Below are 22,121 nucleotides of genomic sequence, written 5' to 3'. Positions count from 1 at the left end.
TATGCACTTTTTTACGGAGCACTTAGGCATGTTGCCGACACGGCGGATGAAGCGCTACTGACCGCCCAATTGTGCTTAGAACATTTTCAAGCACAATTTGCTGCGGACACATTCTAAGCCATGATGGTGCATCTAGGTAGTTTAGATCGATGTATAGCCCAAGTGATTAAGGCTGCTTTCGAGAAAAACGTCAAAATAATGTAAAATTGATAGTTTTAGTCGGTGAAATACTACACTTTCCGTTATCCAATAGATATATTTAATTCAAGTTTCAATTAGAGCATCTTATCATCTTGATGCTTATCAGACTGGATTTTAGAAAACTAACTCAGTAAATTAATTATGAATGCACGTTTAGGAAAAGCCGCGTATAGCGCTGGATTAGTCGATTTTATTTGTAAAATTTGGACAATTTGGAATACTGAAACTGGTAAATTTATAATACGTATATCCTGTACTACAAACTTTTTAGACTACATTTTTATTATAAGGTTTTAAAAAAGAGTAAACAAGGCTAAGACGAATTCAATTTTTTCAGAAATTACCTAAAATTAACTGACAATTTCTTTGAAAATCTACATCACATCGGAGTTATTTTCATACAAAATTAATCTGCAACGTTTACTAAAATTGCTCTTATGCCTTAGTGATTGTAAATTTCTATTATATATTTTTGTCAATTTTTTGAAAACGAGCCTTCCCCGTCACAATTATTGCCACTTCTGGACATTTTCTCATATTTTGTTAGACTAAGTATAAAAAGTCCTATAATATGTTATATATTTGTAAACTACTCGGAAAGCTCTTTAATTTGATACCACACACGGTATTATTAAGCGCTCGGTTACGATTTCACTATTTTTCACATGAAAGCCCTCTTAATAAGGGCATTATATATAATGCCCGGGCATTATACATAATGTCTAGCTATCTATATATTCAAGTAAACAAAACAATTTTAATTGATTAACGGGTTGTTTCCCACCGTTTAATAATAGAACCATTAAGGTCCTTGGGTCGTTTAACAGAGCAATTACTCGTACTTGAAATGGATAAGAAATGACGTTTTCAGCCAATTACTTTTTTATGAAGAGTGAGGGTTAGTGAAGGTTAAGTAATTAACACATATACATGCAACATTGATTGAGAACTAGCTGAAATAATGAATTGTTTTAAAATTGGTTTGACTATAAATAACATACATACATACTTACATCACAATTACGCATGTATCCTATAAAGGGGTAGGCAGAGCACATGAACTACTAAGTTTCAGTGCCACTCTTGGCAAAAAGGGGTTGAAAGAAGTCCAAATTGTGACATTACGTGACAGGTTGCCAGCCTCTCGACTTCGCCACAATTTAACCCATATCCCACAGTCGACTTCTACGATACCCACGGGAAGAAAGGGGGTGGTGAAATTCTTAACCCGTCACCACACGGGATAAATAAATAAATACGTTTTTCTCCCCCTCGCCTCGTGCATAAACGCGGTAATCAACTTTTATAGCCTTCATAAAGTTACCATTACATAATATATTAAATTAGGTAGCATCTTAAAGAAACACCGGATCAAATTCAGAAAATTGTATAAGTACTAACCCCCTTCTTCATAAACGTTCACTAAAGTTATCAAGCCGATAAAGTTCGTTTGTCCCTTTCTATCACACCAATACGTCGGAAAGGGACAAACGAATTTTATCGACTTGATAACTTTAGAGTACGTTTATGAATAAGGGGGTAAGTACATAAATAAAAGTGTCAGTGAAGCCACTCTGATTGTATTCAATTCTAAAGTGCTGGCATTAAAAGAGAATTGTTCAAGTTGCAAGATAAAATCACCCAAGCCCGAGAGTTGTTGTTTATTTCGCAATTATCTTAGAGGATTAAGAATGTCAGAAAGTAAAATTTACTGTCAACTGAGATTTGACTTTGAATTTTGAATTTTATGCGGAACAGGGATAACTTTTATTATTAAGAGTGATTGTCTAATTTACACTTCAGGGGACCGATATTTGAATTTCGAACGCACGAATTCGCCGTTCGAAAGTCTGTGGGAAACGAGGGAATGCTATTTTTGAAAAAGGACGGCTGGTAATTTTAAATCTAGTGGTAATGACACACCTCGGACACTGGCAATCAAATATATTGAAAGAGGCGCATTCCTAGCACACAGTCTTAGCTCGTGTAGGTGAACGCGTACTATGCTTGTATGAGTGAAATAAGACAGGTCGACTGTTCGTGTTTTTGACAGGCGGTAACTGTGAGGTAACCGAGAGGGGGTGGGCGGCACTTTCAGCGGGGGGCGGGAGTGGCCATACTGTACGATAGTACTCTTTATTATACTGTGGTAATGACGACTCGTTTTCGATTCTATTAGTAGAATGTAAATCGCTAGTAATGGAGATATTATTGAACGAATTTCACGAAATTTAATGGTCGACATTCAAAAATCGACACCCAGTATAAAAAGTTATACACAATGAATCCATCGTAGGTACTACAGTATTTTTTGCACTTATTTGAACCATTGTAACTAACCATAGCTAGCTGCCTCATTTTTACAATTTTATGGGAGAAATGTTTTGATGTTAAATAACAAAATTGATGATTGAGCCTATAACACCAAACAACACAATAAGTCATGATTGGCAAGAATCAAAGCGGGAAATCCTGTTAAAATTACGCTTCATTTAACACAAAGCTTATTTAACTTATGTGAAGCTTAAAATAACATATTATATTCCAATCGACCATCGTACACTTGTCAAAAGCTCAATTTTAGATGCTCAAAATCTAACAAGAAGTTATGAAAACCATCTACTTACGCCCTTATTCATAAACGTCCACTAAAGTTATCAAGCCGATAAAGTTCGTTTGTCCTTTTCCGACGTATTGGTGTGATAGAAAGGGACAAACGAACTTTATCGGCCTGATAACTTTAGTGAACGTTTATGAATACGGGGGTATGACTGGCTATTTAGAACTTATAAAGATTAATTGGGAGTTCCAAGTTCAAAAACAAAGGCTGGTCTCAGGATTCTATACTAAGTCTAGTGGACTTTGGGTCAGGTATAACTGGCCGATTGAGAACCTGATAGACCGAAGCTCGCGTTACTAATGAGTTTTTGTGATAAGACCTTGAGATCCGCGAGCAGCAACGTTGGGCTTATCCCTTCTCCGGATTTGACCTTGTATGACGAGGAAGTTATTCGACAATCGGCTTCTTGCATAAGCCACTTGTAATTATTCTTTGCCTAATGTCCAATCACTAATGATCACGATGCCTCGGATATGTCATTATGCTGGTTGTTTATTATGTTTTAATTGATTTAAGAAAAATTCCATTCCTTCCAATGTGCTAAAGATTTTCCAATTGTCTATATAGGTACTTAATGTAATTTATATATACCTAATACTTTTGTATCAACTATGTTCTTGCTGATATTGCCCACCGTTTGTAGAAAACGGAACGGAACGCTTTCATTTGTGTACATTATTTACATATCTCAGCCTTTCTTTTCGTTTTCTTCAAAATATTATCATCGTCACCATGCATAGTTTGGAACGAGTTACTCTTTGTTTTATATCATAAAATCATAATTATTTACAAAAGACATTGTGTGAATCGTTTTTGTATGGGCTTTTATTATGAGATATAAAAGGATTCGCTTCATACCAATTCATTGTCTTTCACAATTTGTGTATAATATTAAGAAATATTATGTAAAAATGTATAAGTTTGTTTTAAAAATATCTTGAACTTTTCTCTCGTAGATCATTTTAATAAATGTACATTATGACTAAACAACAATACCTAAATTCTCCGCCAATGACTCACTTTCAATTCCTTAGCATCCACCGTTCGAAAAGGTGAAGACCCACACGTTACCTCTCAAAGTTATGACTTCCTACACGACTCAAAACAGAATCAAAAGCAAGATCAGACCTACCGTGTCATCCACAGATCAGAGATTCACTTTACCGCACAAAAAAACTAGTTGCAAGATTGTTTACTCAAACACTTATCACGTTTCACAGATCCTAGCACTTTCACTCGATGAAAAGCAGTTCTGTGTCGTTTTGGTTCACCAAATCGTTAAAACTGCCTCCGCGCACGGCGCTCGCGTCACACTGGCTGCGTGCGCGCAGAAGCCTCTTCCCCACTACAATCAACCCGGTTTGTAGCCAACTCTAATATAAACTGTATTCTTTAGTATGTTAAGAATAATTCAGTGTGACTGGGAAGTTAATGAATGCGAAGTGTCACTGTTAGCTTTACTCTCAATTGTAAATTGATTGTCGGTAAGTACGAGTCATAGTTTTATATTGTAGAACTTGGAATCTGAGTTTTGATTGAAAGCGCTTGTTAAATTATTATACGATGCCTAAGAGATACAATGAGATATAGCCTGCCGTGGGGTAGGTATGGGGCGCTCAGAGGGAGACGCTTTTTGACATCCGTGTTGTTGACACCGACACTCCTTCTTTCAAAACCCGTCACATCCGTTTTGAAAACAGCCGAAACCGAAAAACAAAGGAAATACAACAACGCCTGCGAGGCAATCACCCGAAGTGCGTTTTCACATTATCCGATCCGATATCGGATGTCGGAAGGATTTCAATAGATAAAATCCATGATGGCGCCTGTAATGTTTTTTTTTATGGGATAGGAGGCAAACGAGCAGACAGGTCGCCTGATGGTAAGCGATCACCGCCGCCCATGGACACCCGAAACAACAGAGGTGTTGGAGGTGCGTTGCCGGCCTTTAAGATGGGTGTACGCTCTTAATATGGGATATCTTAATGTATGGGATATCGGTCCGACATCCGATATCGGATCGGATAATGTGAAAACGCACGAAGGCTCGCTTTTGACGGTGTCGCCCTACCACATATAGACTAAAATCAATATTTTATAGATGTATTTAAGTATAATAATATAAGTTTCTGTGTAACTTGGTTCTATGATAAAAGTTATTTGACTTATTTGTATATGATATATAGCAATCATTATCAATGAAACTAAGGTTTTAGTTTTCTTTACAATACAATTTGTAAAATGGAAACTAATTTTAAAACATGTAATGAAGGAAAAGTCCGTAACAAGTTCTGAAATGGTCACGCTATTTTTGAGCATGTAGAATAATGTAGATTTGGAGAAACTATGAACTGACACCGCTTCACCGGGCTCAATTTATGTTAATGCCATTGCTCACATTTGAAATCAAAATATTAAACTTTGCAGGCTTACATATACAAGTAACTTGTGAATGTAATTCGTAATTTTAAACTGGGACTATAAAATGTGTATTAAGTCTAACAAAAAAACAAAGCGAAATAGGAGTGTTAGGATACACAGGATTCATAGTACGTACATACGGGATAATACCTATCCTATTATTTGGAAGGAAACTTCCTTTCAATACATAACCTAACCACAAAATAAAAATTTTGAAAAAACCCCCGACCGCGACATAGTGGACCGATTTTCATGAAACATAACTAAGAACACTCCCGACTAACTCAGCTTTCAGACAAAAAAAAACTAAATCAAAATCGGTTCATCCGTTCGAGAGCTACGATGCCACAGACAGACAGACAGACAAACAGACAGAGAGACAGACAGACAGACAGACATACATACACGTTAAACTTATAACACCCCGTCGTTTTTGCGTCGGGGGTTAAAAATACAATACAAATATTCTTTTTTGCTCACTAATGTAACAAGAATTTATAAGAATAAGTACAAGATACAAGAATATAAGATTATAATGTAATATACAAAATTTGTATATTACATTATATATGTGATGGTGATAAGCAATAATGTGTCAACCCACAAAAACTAAAAAAATGAGATTTTAATGCCATGTTGTAGCTGGATTTTTAAACTTCTATTTGCAAAAATGACCTTTTCATTTTGAAAATTTTCACTATCCCAAAAGTAAAAAAATAGGATAACACAAATCCTTTATCGTGTGTTGCCTGTTTTGCATTAATGTGTCAAGAACCTTAACTTATTATAGTAATTGGCAGAAGACATATTTAAATTACAATAATGTGTTATGAGGGTTGACTCAACGATTTTTTTACACTTGACTCATTCTTGCAAAATGCAAAAAATGACATAGTTACCCACTATGAGACTTGAATGATTATTGCAAAATGATATTTTATTCGTTGTTTTATGCTACGACCCGTGTTATAAAACATAAGTCATTATTGTTAAATTATATTCGGGTCATAAATTGTTCGTTTTTGGTGTAAGTACCATGACACTATATTGTAAAATATAACTGTTCATATTAATTTATGTTTGAATAAGTTATGACTTAGTCCATTAGTATATTTTTGCACATGAATGGTAAATTCAGTACGAAATTGAACATTTTAAGTCATGAATATACATATTCGTTATTATAGTTTGCAAACATTTTTTACAAGTACGTGTTTATATAAAAATCTAATATAAGCTACTATTTTTTTATAATTACTAATTACATTAAGACGTGTTAATGTATGCATAAAAATATTGTTTGATTTTTGAATACTTACTGAATGGTAGTTTATTATTTTGTTAAAGATATTTTATGTTTTGTTCTTGTACAAGTCATGAGTTATTCATAATTTAAATGACTTAGTCTATTTCTTAGCGTAAAAAAATATTTTGTTGTATATTTTAGATAAGTAGTTTATTTTTTTTAAAGATGATTATTTGGTTTTTGTAACGATTTTTTGTTGAAAAAGCACAGATAATTTAAATATGTGTCTAGAAATGATCATTACTCTAATAGTTAATTTATAGTATTTTATTCAACAGGCGTTTAAAGGAGGTCAAGAAATATGAGTGGCGTACTTTCCACGAGTATTTTGGAGTCAGTTAAACACCATTGCATACAATACTTTTACAACGACCATGCACTTAGGTTTTAATAGTTTTTTTTTAATAATTCTCGCGAAATTCACACTGTTTCCTGTATTGCAAAGGTTTGCACTGTCAGCTCAGCTGCCCAAAGTTAATGCAATGCGTTGCCATGATTACAGAATCAAACAATGCGTTTTCAGTTTTTTCGATACGCACAATCCTGTAAATGACGAATAACAGTTCGGGAGTAGAAAAATCATTAAAAGGTTTGATTAATAAATAATGTATTGATTCCTACATACCTAATAACATAAGTGACCATGACTGATATGTTACTTAACACTTATAAAGTTAAAAATATGCATAGGTAGAGTATTTTACAACAACAATTTATGTGCTTTAACATGTTTATTTAAGACTCATAGATATTTTTAAACAATTAGCAAAAGTGGGTTAAGTATCATAACACAGTCTTGAAAAAGTTTGACGTCGTCGAACAATTCGCAATAAAAGAAAAGGGCATTATTTCGTCAAATTGAAGTTTGTTTTGAAATTAAGCTACAATAATCACTACTACTGAACGTATTATAGCTGAAAAACACAACAATCTATATAATAACAACGTTTTTAAAGAGAAACACAAAAAAATGAGAAAAAATCTTTAGACGCCATTTTCTCAAAATGGTTGGCGTGTGGGTTGACACATTGTTGCTTATCAGCATCCAAATATGTACTTATGTACCTACATAGTTTTGTACACGGATATTTTTAGTAACGATTATTTTTGTTTATTCTGCCTTTTATATTAAGGTCAGTGCGGGCAAGACCGGCATAGTTTATTTGAAATAAAGTTTGAGTGGATAAAACTCTATAATTAATGTAGTCTGGCATCATGCGCATGGTCCTATGAGATAGCAAATATTATATTTTACAAATATTTTATAATATTTTGGTGAAATAAGGTACTTTTAAGTCATAAAAATCACATTTTATAAGGCTCGGCGGGTTGACCGTCCTCCCGCGATGAGTACAGAAAGACCGTCTAGTGCTTGTTGTCGCGTAATTTCATATGAGACTAGGTTCCAAAATCATGATCATTGTTATTTTACCAATTTTACGTAATAACAGGGCAGAATGTGCTAGATAATTAATAAAATAATGTTACAATTTTGAACATATAAGCATTTTTATATTTATAAGGCAAGACCGGCATAAGTCCCGTAGATGGGGTTCATAACCTTTTTAGGGTTCCGTAGTCAACTAAAAAAAAAGATAAAAGATAAAAGACATTTATTCATGACGCTCACAAACACGTACGTACATGTACACACAAGAATAGGACAAAAAACAGAGAACAGAACATTAAGTAAGTGCGCATCACGAAATGGACCCAACTCAGCATAATGCTAGCTGGAAGCCAGCGCTGGTCTTCCGTAGGGCCCATTCGGTGATGCCACGACAGATAACAAACACACAACAATAAAAAGAAAAAGAAAATGAAGAAAAGAGACAGAAAAAATAAAACTATTTACATAAAAAAACCAAGAATACACATAAATCACAAAAAACGGGAAAAAAAGGAAAACATAACAGAACACAAATTTTAATAAAACATTATCAACTACATTACATTGAACGCGACCACATCAGCTGTCAGCCCAGCCTGCCGCATCTAGCGCCACCCAGCCCGGTGGCAACAAACGTAACTAACGTGTTATTGGTGCAATTCGCAGCGAAAAAGGCTACAAAGCACAAGCAAATATAATTTGTTTTACTGATGTGGTCGCGTCATGTAACAAACATCCTTAAGACTATTATATCGGTGTATATGCGGTTGCGGTAATGTTACAGCCTCAAGTAAAATGGGCATTCCGCGACACAGAAAGCAGCGTGGTCTAACCTAAAAAACATACATAAATTAACAAACTAGGAACCCTTATAGTTTCGCCATGTCTGTCTGTCCGTCCGTCCGTCCGTCCGTCCGTCCGTCCGTCCGTCCGCGGATAATCTCAGTACCTGTAAGCACTAGAAAGCTGAAATTTGGTACCAATATGTATATCAATCACGCCAACAAAGTGCAAAAATAAAAAATGGAAAAAAATGTTTTATTAGGGTACCCCCCCTACATGTAAATTGGGGGCGGATATTTTTTTTCATTCCAACCCCAACGTGTGATATATTGTTGGATAGGTATTTAAAAATGAAGAAGGGTTTACTAAGATTGTTTTTTGATAATATCAATATTTTCGGAAATAATCGCTTCTAAAGGAAAAAAAAGTGCGTCCCCCCCCCCTCTAACTTTTGAACCCTATGTTCAAAAAATATGAAAAAAATCACAATAGTAGATCTTTATAAAAACTTTCTAGGAAAATTGTTTTGAACTTGATAGGTTCAGTAGTTTTTGAGAAAAATACGGAAAACTACGGAACCCTACACTGAGCGTGGCCCGACACGCTCTTGGCCGGTTTTTTTTCAGGTCCAGATATTGCATAATACTGTTATTACAACGAACACCTGCGATACAATTTAGTCACGATATTACAGACTCATATAAATCCAACTACTTATCTGTTTTTGAAACTTTTTTATTAAGAAAAGGTAATAGGATATTAAGAGTGTGAGAGGCGTATATATGTAAACAAAAAAGTTATAGTCAATAGACGGTCTTTCCGGGTAGACGGTCTTCCCCACACTGACCTTACATACGACATTTATAACTCATGATTGTTTATTTAGGTTTATTCAATTCGGTTTTTGAATGTATTTTTAAACCCCGACGCAAAAACAACGGGGTGTTATAAGTTTGACGTGTCTGTCTGTGTGTGTGTCTGTCTGTCTGTCTGTCCGACTGTCTGTCTGTCTGTGTGTGTGTCTGTCTGTGGCATCGTAGCTCCCGAACGGATGACCCGATATTTGGATTTAGTTTTTTTTGTCTAAAAGCTGAGTAAGTCGGGAGTGTTCTTAGCCATGTTTCATGAAAATCGGTCCACTATGTCGCGGTCGGGGTTTTTTCAAAATTTTAATTTTGTGGTTAGGTTATTGATTGTTTTATTAGGTTTGCAACGATTTGTTTTCCATAATAGACAATTTCAAAATCTTTTCTATGTCACATTACATACAATGTAACATATAGCTATTACATTATCAATATATTTACATCCACGATGAATAGATATGAACATATAATAATATCCAGCATTGATTTATGAACATTATATAGCAAAAGGAACATTGCGGGTACATAAATGAATAAATTAAGTATAAAACCTAAAACTAATTCGAAACTTTTGAAAGAGACGTTACAGTTTTAGAAGTAGAACCGTACACATTAAGATTACCTTCATTGTATTACCAATAGGTTGATTCAAAATTAATCACTAATATCGGAACACGTCTCTATTGAGATCGTATATTTGTGAGCTCTTTGCTTGCTCCGATATACACGGTGTAACATGAGGAAACCGAAAGATTTTAACTACGCATTTCTGAGGGAAAATAAAGGTGAAATACAACTAGGGAACAAATCAAATTATTTTAGTGAATATTTTTTGATTTGTTCTTTTTTCAAGTAGTCACACTACTATATATAAATTATAAATTGAAATAGATATCATACACGAAAGAAAAAACGACAAAACCCACTGGTGGTCGAGCCGGGAATCGAACCCGGGTCTTCAGCTTACGCGGCTAACGCCTTTTTACCACTAGACCACCCGCCCGCCGTGGTACCCGATGAAATACGCTGTTAAAATTATTCAGTTTTCTATGTTACACCGTGTATAAGATGGCAACGACTCTGCACTGTTAATTGCTCTACTCTGCTTTAGCGTGTGATGTTGACACGCTACATCATTGTTCTAGCTTCATTGCTTACATTTGAATATAATTTAACCGAGTATCCGTGTCACTTGAGAAATAGAAGAGATTCATATACTTACACTGATTTAAACTTTCACGATTATTACACATAATTATTTTTAAATCGGGACTTAATCGCGTATAACTACATATTAAACTGACCTCCAACGTTTCAAGGACGGCGTTGTCCCCGTGGTCTCGGAGAAGACTGGCTTGAAATGACATCAACACCTTCTGACAGCCGCGCGAGTTTTTCGAACTACCCGCACTTGGTTTTGATTATCAACTTGAACTGTTTGCGCACTAGGGATGTTACTCTGTCGACATACAACACTGACGATATTCGATTTAACGACTGTCGATATTATTTTCGGCTTACACTTATTAATGACAGGATTCCATGTGGATGAGATCCTAAAACCTTCGTCCCGATTGAAATTGCGATGTTTTTGATTTCAATGGCTTCGCGCACTTTTCTACTGTAGAAATGGCGTTCCGTGGAAAGGACTTTAGGGTCATGTAGTTCGATCCAGTGGTTTGGCCCTGACTCTAACAAATGTTCAGCCACGGCAGACTTGTTGACCTGACGATTTTTCACAGCCGCGATGTGCTCCTTTACCCTTTCTTCTATGGTGCGCTTAGTTTCTCCAATGTAGGAGCTACCACAACTGCAATCAATTTTATAAACGCCAGGTGATTGAAACGGTATAACGTCCTTAGGTGATCTTAGGCTTCCTGCAACTTTGGATAATGGCGTGTACACCGTCTTTATAGGAGGAGGTCAGTTTAATATGTAGTTATACGCGATTAAGTCCCGATTTAAAAATAATTATGAGATTCATATACTTACTCGTAATTTTATCGGCCTAAAACATCACGAAATTATACAGGTAAATTTCAATCACCTGGATTAATTTTAAATGTGAATATAAAGGTCATAAATAGCCGGAATCAAGCCCGAAATGTTAAAAAATTTCTTGCTACTAATTATGTAATTTAATTTATCCTTTCGATCAACAAGTCAGATCCAAGTTCTAAGGTTTCATAAATGGCAACGAAATGGAAGCTTTTAAAGGAATCTGTTAAGTCATTTTCTTTAGCGTTCATTGCTCACAACAGATAAATATAAATACCGCATAGTCAATCTTATCGGACTGCTCTAAAAATGACAAAAAACTTTATTTTTTTACATTTTATTTGAAATAATTTTGGTCTACTGCATAGTGTAGCGCTGGTCACCGGGTAGCACTAGTACTTATCTGCCATGCTAGATGGCACGACTATTCGGGGAATTAACTAAGAATAGGGCTGCTTTACTAGGGTGTTCATTTTATTAGTGGTTCAAGCGAAGGCATGCACGTACGCCTAAATAATCCGATGTAATGTCTAATAGACATATCTACAAACCAACTACCTATTACTAAACAACGTGTGCAAGGACATTATCCAGAAACCAATATCTAACTTCGTAGCCGGATGCTTAGACTAGGTAGTTTGACGGTCGACATACTGTAACTGTGCCAGACATATATCTAAAATTATCTCTCAGCGTCTGCTTTGGTAAATAAAAAGCTGTTAATGCTTCACTTCAAAATTCACTGCGTTACTTTAATGTGTGTTTTCTGTTTTTCTTTACTGATAATGTAGGTATGCCATACGGTAATTATTGTGATTATGAGTACTCATATAAAAATAAATATGCATACACAATAATGGCTTTGTTTTAAACCTGACGCTACAAAATCGTTAGAGATTCTTGCAATACATTGGACGCTGTGAGGGTACCAAGAAGTCCAATATTGGAGAGGGAGCCAAGCCATTAATAGTCATACTTATTTACTGTCAAAAAACAAATCCGTTTGTTATGCTAACTTGGAATATTGCTGGAAAAACGGAAAATGTTGCCCACTTACCACCTAGAGGTATAGTGAGGAAAATAATTATATTGAATCATATGATCTATTTATTTAATTAAATATGTATACTTAGACAGAAGGCGGTAGGTGCAATAGTCTATTTAGATACGAGTCTGGGACGGTACGTAACATTGTACGGATTTCCGGTTTGTCTGACTATCGAAATATATTTGGAAATATTGTAGAAATACTTACTATTTTTAATGTAAGTGCATGTACTCCATATTGAAGGATGGAATGTACATTTGTTTAAGATAATATATCACAATTAGAACGATAAATACCAAAAACTGTTTATAATTAGTAATACTTTATTCTCATACCAGCTTAATTCTTCTCCAAGTAGTTTTTATCTCGCTAATGGGCATCGTAACCAGCTTCTCAATACGGTCTTACGCCTCCAACTCCCATCTTCATAAACTGAAATAAATATAATATACTTATACTAATAATGACCCAAAGACTTTCAGTTACTTGCTGGAATGTGTCTTCTGCTATCGTGGCAGATGCCTTAGCTATTCGGCCATAATATGTGTGTTTCTCATCTCTTCGGGTTACATATATTTTCTGATAAGAGCGTATGTAGGGAATCCGAGCAGGAAAGTCCTCCTGAACATCATGTATACCGCTCAAGTCAATAGACGAAGCCCAAAAATACTTGTCTGCTAAAGTACCCCTCAGTGAAAGAGTGTTGTACTTTGTGTCCTCCTCCTTGCGTTATCCCGGCATTTGCCACGGCTCATGGGATCCTGGGGTCCGCTTTGACAACTAATCCCAAGATTTCGCGTAGGCACTAGTTTTTACGAAAGCGACTGCCATCTGACCTTCCAACCCGAAGGGTAAATGGGCCTTATTGGAATTAGTCCGGTTTCCCTACGATGTTTTCCTTCACCGAAAAAGCGACTGCACTTTGTGTAAGACACAAAAAGTATTTTTCCCCTCACTAGCTCGGAAACACGTTTTTTGTCCTTTAATACCAGCGGGTAAAAACGCATTTTATCCACTAGTGGGTAAAGTAATTTGACCTTGAATAAAGTCAAATTAACTGCTTTAAAATTGATGAAGGTAGGTGAATCTAGTAATAAAGATGATTTACCACCTGTGGACCTACTGGTAGCAGTGATAAACGCATTTTTTGCGTTGTAGTTTCCTCGCTATAGTGAGGGGAAAAGTTTTGTGTTACACTCGGGTGCAAATCTATTTTACTTCTCGTGTGTTAAAAAACTCGCAAGTTCAGGATTCTATTCTCGAACCACTCGCTTCGCTCGTGGTTCAACTATAGAATCCTTTCACTTGTCCGTTTTTCAATTCCACACTCGACGTTAAAATAGGTACAACTTTGCCCCCTTGTATAACAAATAACTATATTTTAATCCCAGAACCATTAAACAGCAGTACTTAGTAACTTTAGGTTGCTTAAAACTTTAATACCAAAGAGCACTCAAAAATAAATAAATAAATAAATATTGGGGGACACCTTACACAGATCAACTTAGTCCCAAACTAAGCAAAGCTTGTACTATGGGTGCTAAGCGACGATATACATACTTAAATAGATAACATACATACTTATATACATAGAAAACATCCATGACTCAGGAACAAATATCAAAACAATTACAAATACAAAAGCAATTTTATTTTTAACCGACTTCAAAAAAGGAGGAGGTTCTCAATTCGACTGAATGTTTTTTTTTATTTTTTTTTTTATTTTTTTTTTGTATGTATGTTACTCGATATCTCCGAGGATCGTGGACCGATTTTCAAATTATTTTTTTTGATCGAACGGGTATAACCCCGAGATGGTCCCATTGGCACCAAGTCGGGGTCTGATGATGGGATCTTGGAGAAATCGAGGGAACTCTTCAAATGTTATAGGCACATGTAATGTTCTTAGTGTATTTTTCAAAGGTACACCAGTATTTACGCCTGATGGTAATAATTTTATGTGGCTGAGCTGATGATGGAAGGTCAACTCCTCAACGGTTAGGAGTTAAAGGATAATTCTTTCACTACTGTACACATATTCGGACTGATACATATAATATCACTAGGAACCACTAAAAATCAACAAATAAATTAACTTTTTAACAAAAAATAAAACCGCCTTCAAAAAAAGCGTGTTACAAAACACGGAGAAACTAAAAAGCCAAAAATAATAAACCTTCGAATTCAGATTTATTATCGGATTGCAATAATCTAAACATCCAAATTATAAACAAATCAATTATTTTTGGAGTCGGGGCCAGCCTGCGTATGGTTGGGTGGGGCAAACAGGAAATAGCAAGGCGACGAACAGGTCTGGTACCGACTACAAAAATAATTGATTTGTTTATAATTTGGATGTTTAGATTATTGCAATCCGATAATAAATCTGAATTCGAAGGTTTATTATTTTTGGCTTTTTAGTTTCTCCGTGTTTTGTAACACGCTTTTTTTGAAGGCGGTTTTATTTTTTGTTATCCTAAACCACTTTAAAGTTCTTAGTCCAATAAGCTGCAATAACTCCTTGCACAACGAAGCGCGCAAAGGTATTTGACAACGCTTTTAAGGTGCTACAAAACAGATTATACCAAGTATTTCAGGAATATGAAGACTTGCACGGATTGCACGGAGCGAAGCATTTATACTTCAATGCACAATAAAATTCATCTGTAGCTGAGGTACAGTCAAGTGTAAACATATGGATGTACAAAAGTTATGTAAAATATTTCCCCATAGCTCTTCATTTCTGTAGACGTAAGAGTTATGGGACTTTTTAAGAAACTTTTAAACACCTATTGTTACACTTTACCTACCAATGTAGGTACCATTCTGAGTACCATTCTGAGTACCCTACATTTTTAATAAGTTTCTGAATAACGAGAAAGTCAAGGAAATAGGGATGACGACTACATAAAAAAATGGCATTCTGTTTAGTCCGTCAGTTAGATCGTCCAAAACTACTGTACACATAATTTTCGCTTTTTCTAATTAATGAAAAAATACAAAGATATAGAGCATCAAAGTTCCGGAGTGGGGGCTTGTGACGTCACTTCTAAGTAAAAATTGTACCTAGGCGTGACGTCACGCGAAAATTCAACGCACTGTACCGTCGTAATTTTTCGTTATATTCTTTCATAATCTAATTGACGGACTAATTAGTTTTTTTAGTAGTCTCGCCTATTGTTAGTTTTTTTTTGTTCTCTGTTTTGCAGCGCTCTTCATTTTCTCTATACGATAAATATAATTTTCCGTGACATTAACGTGGTTTACGATAGACGGGTAACAAACAGAAGTCATGGCACTCACACAGAAGCAATTATAATACGTCACTTTTTTATTAGCTCTGAGGTACCTACAGTTTGACTGAGGTGTTAAAAAAATGTGATGAAAATGTCAAGCTCTTTGGAGCCTTGCGCGATTGAATAGCAAAAACGCCAATAACTTAGGTTAGATTCTTTGCAACAAGTAGGAACTCTATGCAGTTCACTTGAATTGAAATAATAATGAGATCAAAAAATATTTATTTCTATTATTTGAACTTATATTTCTTGCAACTTTAAACTTTAATTTGTAGCTTCTACCTACCTCTATTGAGTAGGCAGCAGTGGCAGAGCGTCGATACAACGTGATTCCCAACGGGTTCCCTAAAATTCTCTAGTATCTGTAGAAGTCCATACAAAACAGATTCCAAAAACCCCTCCGGCTTTACCAACGAAAATTTTTACCCCCGCCACTGGTAGGTAGGTACTGTTTGAAGCTTAATATTATATTTTGTATTTGCTAACAAATGATCGCAGTAAACAAAATAACCAACCGAATTTTATAAAATTTCTCTTTGTTTTTTATCTAAAAGTAAATAAACCGCAAAAAGCCTTCGTTTCATTGGACAGGACATGTCTCTATGTGCCCTGTTCACAAATAATTAAATACCGATAATGTTCTTTTTTTAGATCCTGATTGATGGCTTAATTTTATTACCTACTCTGGAACTTCGATAGTACGAGTCTGAAGGGAAGCAACAAAAACTCCGTATTAAGAGGCCTTCGTCCGTTAAATGGCGGCCTCATTGGAGGGATTGACAATCAATATGTAATATATTGCTATTACGGGTCAATGTTTTAAATGCGATATCAAATCATCAATGTTATTTGCTGATTTTTAGGGTTCCGTACCTCAAAGAGTATAACGGAACGCGCGCAAGCAACATCTGTCAAGATTCGCTCCGCAAATAAATAATCTTTTACTGGCTTAGAAACGAATTAAATTGATTTTTTCTACAAAACACAAGTGCATCATAGTCAGAACAATAATATATGGTGATAATTAACTAACAGAAGGAAATATTTCACACAAAATTATAGAAAAGAAATCTTAACCTCCAAGAAACAGAGTGCTGTACAAAATGTCGTAAGCGCCAGCAAAACTCCCGCCGCTTATGCTTTTTACAATCGCGACATCGCGTTGTCATCACCGCCCTCATTTTTAGGGTTCCGTAGCCAAAATGGCAAAAACGGAACCCTTATAGTTTCGTCATGTCCGTCTGTCCGTCTGTCCGTCTGTCCGTCTGTCCGTCTGTCACAGCCGATTTACTCGGAAACTATAAGTACTACAGTGATGAAATTTGATGGGAATATGTGTTGTATGAACCGCTACAAAATTATGACACTAAATAGTAAAAAAAAAGAATTGGGGGTGGGGCCCCCATACATGTAACTGAGGGATGAAAATTTTTTTTTTCGATGTACATACCCGTGTGGGGTATCAATGGAAAGGTCTTTTAAAATGATATAAAGTTTTCTAAAAAACATTTTTCTTAAAGTGAACGGTTTTTGAGATATCAGCTCTCAAAGTCGTAAAAAGTATGTCCCCCCCCCTCTATTTTTATAACTACGGGGTATAAAATTCTAAAAAAAATAGAGGTGATGCATGCTAATTAACTCTTTCAACGATTTTTGGTTTGATCAAAGTATCTCTTATAGTTTTTGAGATAGGTTGATTTAACTGTAATTTTGGCAGGTGTATAAATTGACATAATAAGTTTATTATATTTGCTGCTACGGAACCCTTTGTGCGCGAGCCCGACTCGCACTTGGCCGGTTTTGGCAACTATAAATCGTTAATTATTGTGAATAAAAGTGATATGTGTACTTAATAACAATGAGCGACACTTCAACAAATAATAACTCTGACTCGGAGTCCACTTCGGGAAAACATAGCAAAAAGCTAGATCTTAATCGTGGTCATCGGAAAAGAAAGCAACCGGACAATGAAATTGCAAATCAGTTGGCAGATTTCCGCACAGAGTTTATGGCCGATTTCACCAAAGCGCAATCCAAGATGTTCAGTAAATTTACCAAGACAATAACTGACCAGTTGTCAGGTGTGAGATCAGATATACTGGAGTTAAAAGAGGAGTTGGCAATTATTAAAAAAACGAACCAAAACATAACTCACGAGCAAAATATTATTAAAAATGACATCCTTCAGCTGAAAAACTCAGGTGCCGAAACTGAGAAGAAGGTAACAGCTTTGGAAACTGATGTACAGAACCTTAAAATCGCCCCAACTGTCTCAACTCTGAAGCCATTATCATGTGAAGAAATGGTAGCCGAATTTAGGGACCGCTGTCTTAGAGAAAAAAATATAATCATACTGGGCATAACAGAAGCTACTGGAAACACTGGGGCTGAACGCTACAAAATGGACAGAGAACAAGTGTTCAGTATTATCTCAAAAATCTATGAAGAAAAGAGTCCGCCGGAACCTTTGAAAGTATCTCGAGTTGGAAAATATGCTGCTGAAAAGAATCGCCCTATAAAAGTATCATTTGAAGCAACGGCCACAGTGAAACATATCTTGCGAAACAGATCTAAGTGCGACGAGCAAATCAAAATACATTCAGACCAAACTCGCGCCCAGTATGACTACCTTAAGCATTTGAGAAATGAGCTAAAGCAACGCCAGGAAAGTGGAGAAAGCAATTTATCAATAAGATTTATAAAGGGTAGCCCTAGAATCATTAAAGAAGACCCACTAAACTTGGAACATCCCCGGACTCTACAGAAGACCTCTAGACACAAAGAAAATTTAATACCAACTGATAGACTGCTGTAGTACATAAGTGTAAACAAGTTGTCATTAAATATTTATCTAAATAATATAATTAACTTCTATCTTTGAAAAAATTTAACGCATGTGGGAGTAAAATAAAATAATGTAATGAGCGGCCAATAAGTATTAAAACTTTAAATTCTATTAAAATGTTCAAGAAAAGTCTGAAATGTTAAAAACAATGTAAACATATATTAAGCACATTAATATAAGCAATACTAATACATAATAATAATTTAAATGTAAATGTAAATCGAAATTGCAAATGAAGAAAGATATTTTTACCACACCAACACAAACAAACTACTGATAGTAAAACATCAAACTAAATCAAATTTTCATCAATTTATTCAATATTAATGATTTAAAATCATCATTTACAGGTAAATTCTACCAGCCAGCTTAAAACATTAAGATTCAATCTGTATGAAATTGCTTTGCACACTAAACTTGCTTGTGGATAAGATGCAATTTTGCCATCTGTTTACAAAAAATCTTTTATTTGTTTACCAGTTGATGTGGTGAAAAGATAATAATTGAATTATAACAATTTACAATAGTTTCATGAAACAACAATGATTATCAAATGATTTCAAATATGTTTAATAACTTTGTATACTACCTAAGGTCATTGAAGCATGTTATACTATAGTTGGAACTTATTTATAAACCTGTAAATAAATTCACTAACACTCTCATAGCATGTTGCTTGTTGCTACCAATGTATTTACAATTAGATAAAGCTATATGTTCTCATTTAAGTGAATATGTATTATATTCTTATGGGAATAAATAATTTGAAACTGAAACTGAAAGAGGAAAAACGGAACCCTTATAGGATCACTCGCGTGTCTGTCTGTCCCTCTGTCACAGCCGATTTCTCCGAAAGTACTGGACCGATTTACTTGAAATTTGGCACACATATGTAAACCTGTGGCCCAAAGACGGATATGTAATTTAATTAAATGAAATTTAATCACAGGGGCCACTTTTGGGGGGTAACATTGAAAATTAAAAATCAAAGTTATTAAAACTATATTGTGTTACATATCAAATGAAAGAGCATGTTATAAGCATTTGAAGCATATTTTTTTTATTTTGGTAATTTAGAAGTAATTTAAGAAAATACGCAAAAAATGACCATTCCCCCCTTATCTCCGAAATTACTTAGCGTAAAATTTTCAAAAAAATACACGAGATAGCCCTCTACCTGTAGATTACAGGAAAACCTATTAGATATCTACAGTCAAGCGTAAGTCGGACTTAAGAGAAAAAAACTCAGATTACGAATTCCACTCACTGCCGCTGCAAGTAGTTACTAAACGTCTTAAAATGTTGTAATCGCGTTGGACAGGTATAAAGAAATTAATTTCTGTTTCGTTTGTTATAGAAATTGTTCAAAAAAAAAACATTTTCCAAAATGACTTAAGTTCCTACCAAAAAGGAGGCGCTTAAGACCATTTATAACTTCACTGACCATAATATTGCCCACATAGGTCCAAAAAAAGGTGTATATATATATATATATATATATACGAAAACAAAAAAATTGTGCCACCGACAACCAAAATCAGAAGTCCATTTTGCTCTATCTCTTATCGTTTCCGAAATATACGCGAAATCTAAGTACGAAATTTAGTGTACGTTGCCATTACATTTCGTCAGGCGCTCATGACCTGTTTGTATGGAAATGTCGAAATCCGACTCGCACTTGACCAATTTCCATAGAAAGTTGTGTTTTATTATAGTTTTGAAGGAAGTTTCTTGTTTTTAACCACCAACGCAAAAACGACGGAGTGTTTTATAATAATTTAAGGTTTGACGCTTGACATGTCTGTCTGTGGCATCATAGCTCCCGAACGAATCAATCGATTTTGACTTAGTTTTTAATGTTTAAGGTGAATTCGTCGACAGTTTTTTTTTGTACCACGTAGGTGGGAAACAGGCATACGGTCTGCCTTATGGAAAGCGGTCACTGTAACCTATGGACGCCTGCCACTCAAGGAGTGGCACATGTGCGTTGCCGACTCATTAGAAACTTGTACAAACCTGTACTTAGAAGGGGCCTGGGTGCCGACGACTCAAAGGACAATCTATTGTCCTAATTAGTTCCGTAGGTCCTCCCTCGTTGAGCTCTGGCTGCCTTACTCACCGGCAGGAACACAACAATGAGTAAGGTCTAGTCCTATTTGACCGCAGTCTTTTGTAAAGCGGAGGTACTTCCCCAGTTAGACTCTGCTCTACCTTAGATTATATTCAATTTAGTAGAGTTATCAGTCAATATATTCAAATGCAGCGTCATCTATTATTAGTTTCGACAACTTTTCATGTGACTTTCCATGCCTAAAGGTTCACACAAGTCTCAAGTCGCGTAAATTACTTAGTAAATTTTGCCGAGAGATGGCGCTAAATACAATAATGCTCATTAGAGTACCTATACTTCTAGCCAAAGACATTATATAACTCGCCGTCGCGTCTCATCGCATCGTCTACTTCCATATCGATAAGGTTTGATTTCGTATGCGTCGCATCACCGTCGCGCGACCATCGCGCAACCGTCGCCCACGCAAGCCACGGCGTCAATGGTTCGCATGGAATGGCTTAGCTTTAAATCTCAAAAAGACTCACTTTGTGCATTTTAATCTTTCGGGCCGCATGACCACGCCGTTGATAGTTCATATTAATGGGAAAATACTTGAATAGTGCGGAGCGTTAACAGAGCATTAGTATGAATATATAGTCCCGTCTGGCAGAAAGCATGAAACTTGGCATGTATATAGCTTATAGGGTTATAAGAAAAAATTGAAGTAGAAACACGCCGAGGTGTCAACGTTTCCCCTCCTTCTCCCCACTTTTGTATGCCTTTTTTCAGTTTTTTTTATATTTCCATGAAAACCGTAAAAGCTACAACAATAACGTCTAAGAGAAGTATATTCTCTATAAAATTCTCTACAATACTGTCTTTGGAAGTATATGTATAGCTAGAACTTATAATTTTCAAACTATGCTCATTTTCCCTTTGCCATATTCGTGTTTGGTGACCAGTAGGATAAGTAAGGCCAGCGACTTTGCACTTTTGCCTGTGGCGATGCTGCTTGGCAAAATTGTTCCTTGGGTCAAACTGATCCGATTTATCCCAATAGTCATGAAATCGCACGTGACTACTCCCTACAAAGAGAAGGGTAAGGGGCCGGTTCCCTCGATGAATTCTATGCAATACTTCTTCTTGCTCTTAGCGACTAGGGCCCATAATGCCCATAGGCTGTTACAATTAAATACATAAAAAAAACATTATTTTGTTATAAAATCGTTATTTTTGTATGAAAAGGTACAACGATTTTTTCAGAAACGATTAACACGTCCCTACATTACACGGAAAT

At 35.6% G+C, this 22,121-nt stretch overlaps 1 protein-coding gene across 1 annotated transcript in view; it reads right to left on the bottom strand.

The window, feature by feature from the left end:
* LOC125242653 (tyrosine kinase receptor Cad96Ca) overlaps positions 1–4,124 on the bottom strand; it is a 109,759-nt gene extending 105,635 nt beyond the window's left edge. Inside the window, exon 1 of the mRNA XM_048151495.1 lies at positions 3,954–4,124. The gene's annotated coding sequence lies outside the window, so the exon portion shown is untranslated. The remainder of the gene's footprint in view (positions 1–3,953) is intronic.
* Positions 4,125–22,121: the final 17,997 nt, after the last annotated feature.

Source organism: Leguminivora glycinivorella, chromosome 3, assembly GCF_023078275.1.
Source record: "Leguminivora glycinivorella isolate SPB_JAAS2020 chromosome 3, LegGlyc_1.1, whole genome shotgun sequence".
In the NCBI taxonomy this organism is placed as follows: Eukaryota; Metazoa; Arthropoda; class Insecta; order Lepidoptera; family Tortricidae; genus Leguminivora; species Leguminivora glycinivorella.
Note: the sequence above shows the minus strand (reverse complement) of the source record. Positions and strands in the feature narration are given on the sequence as shown.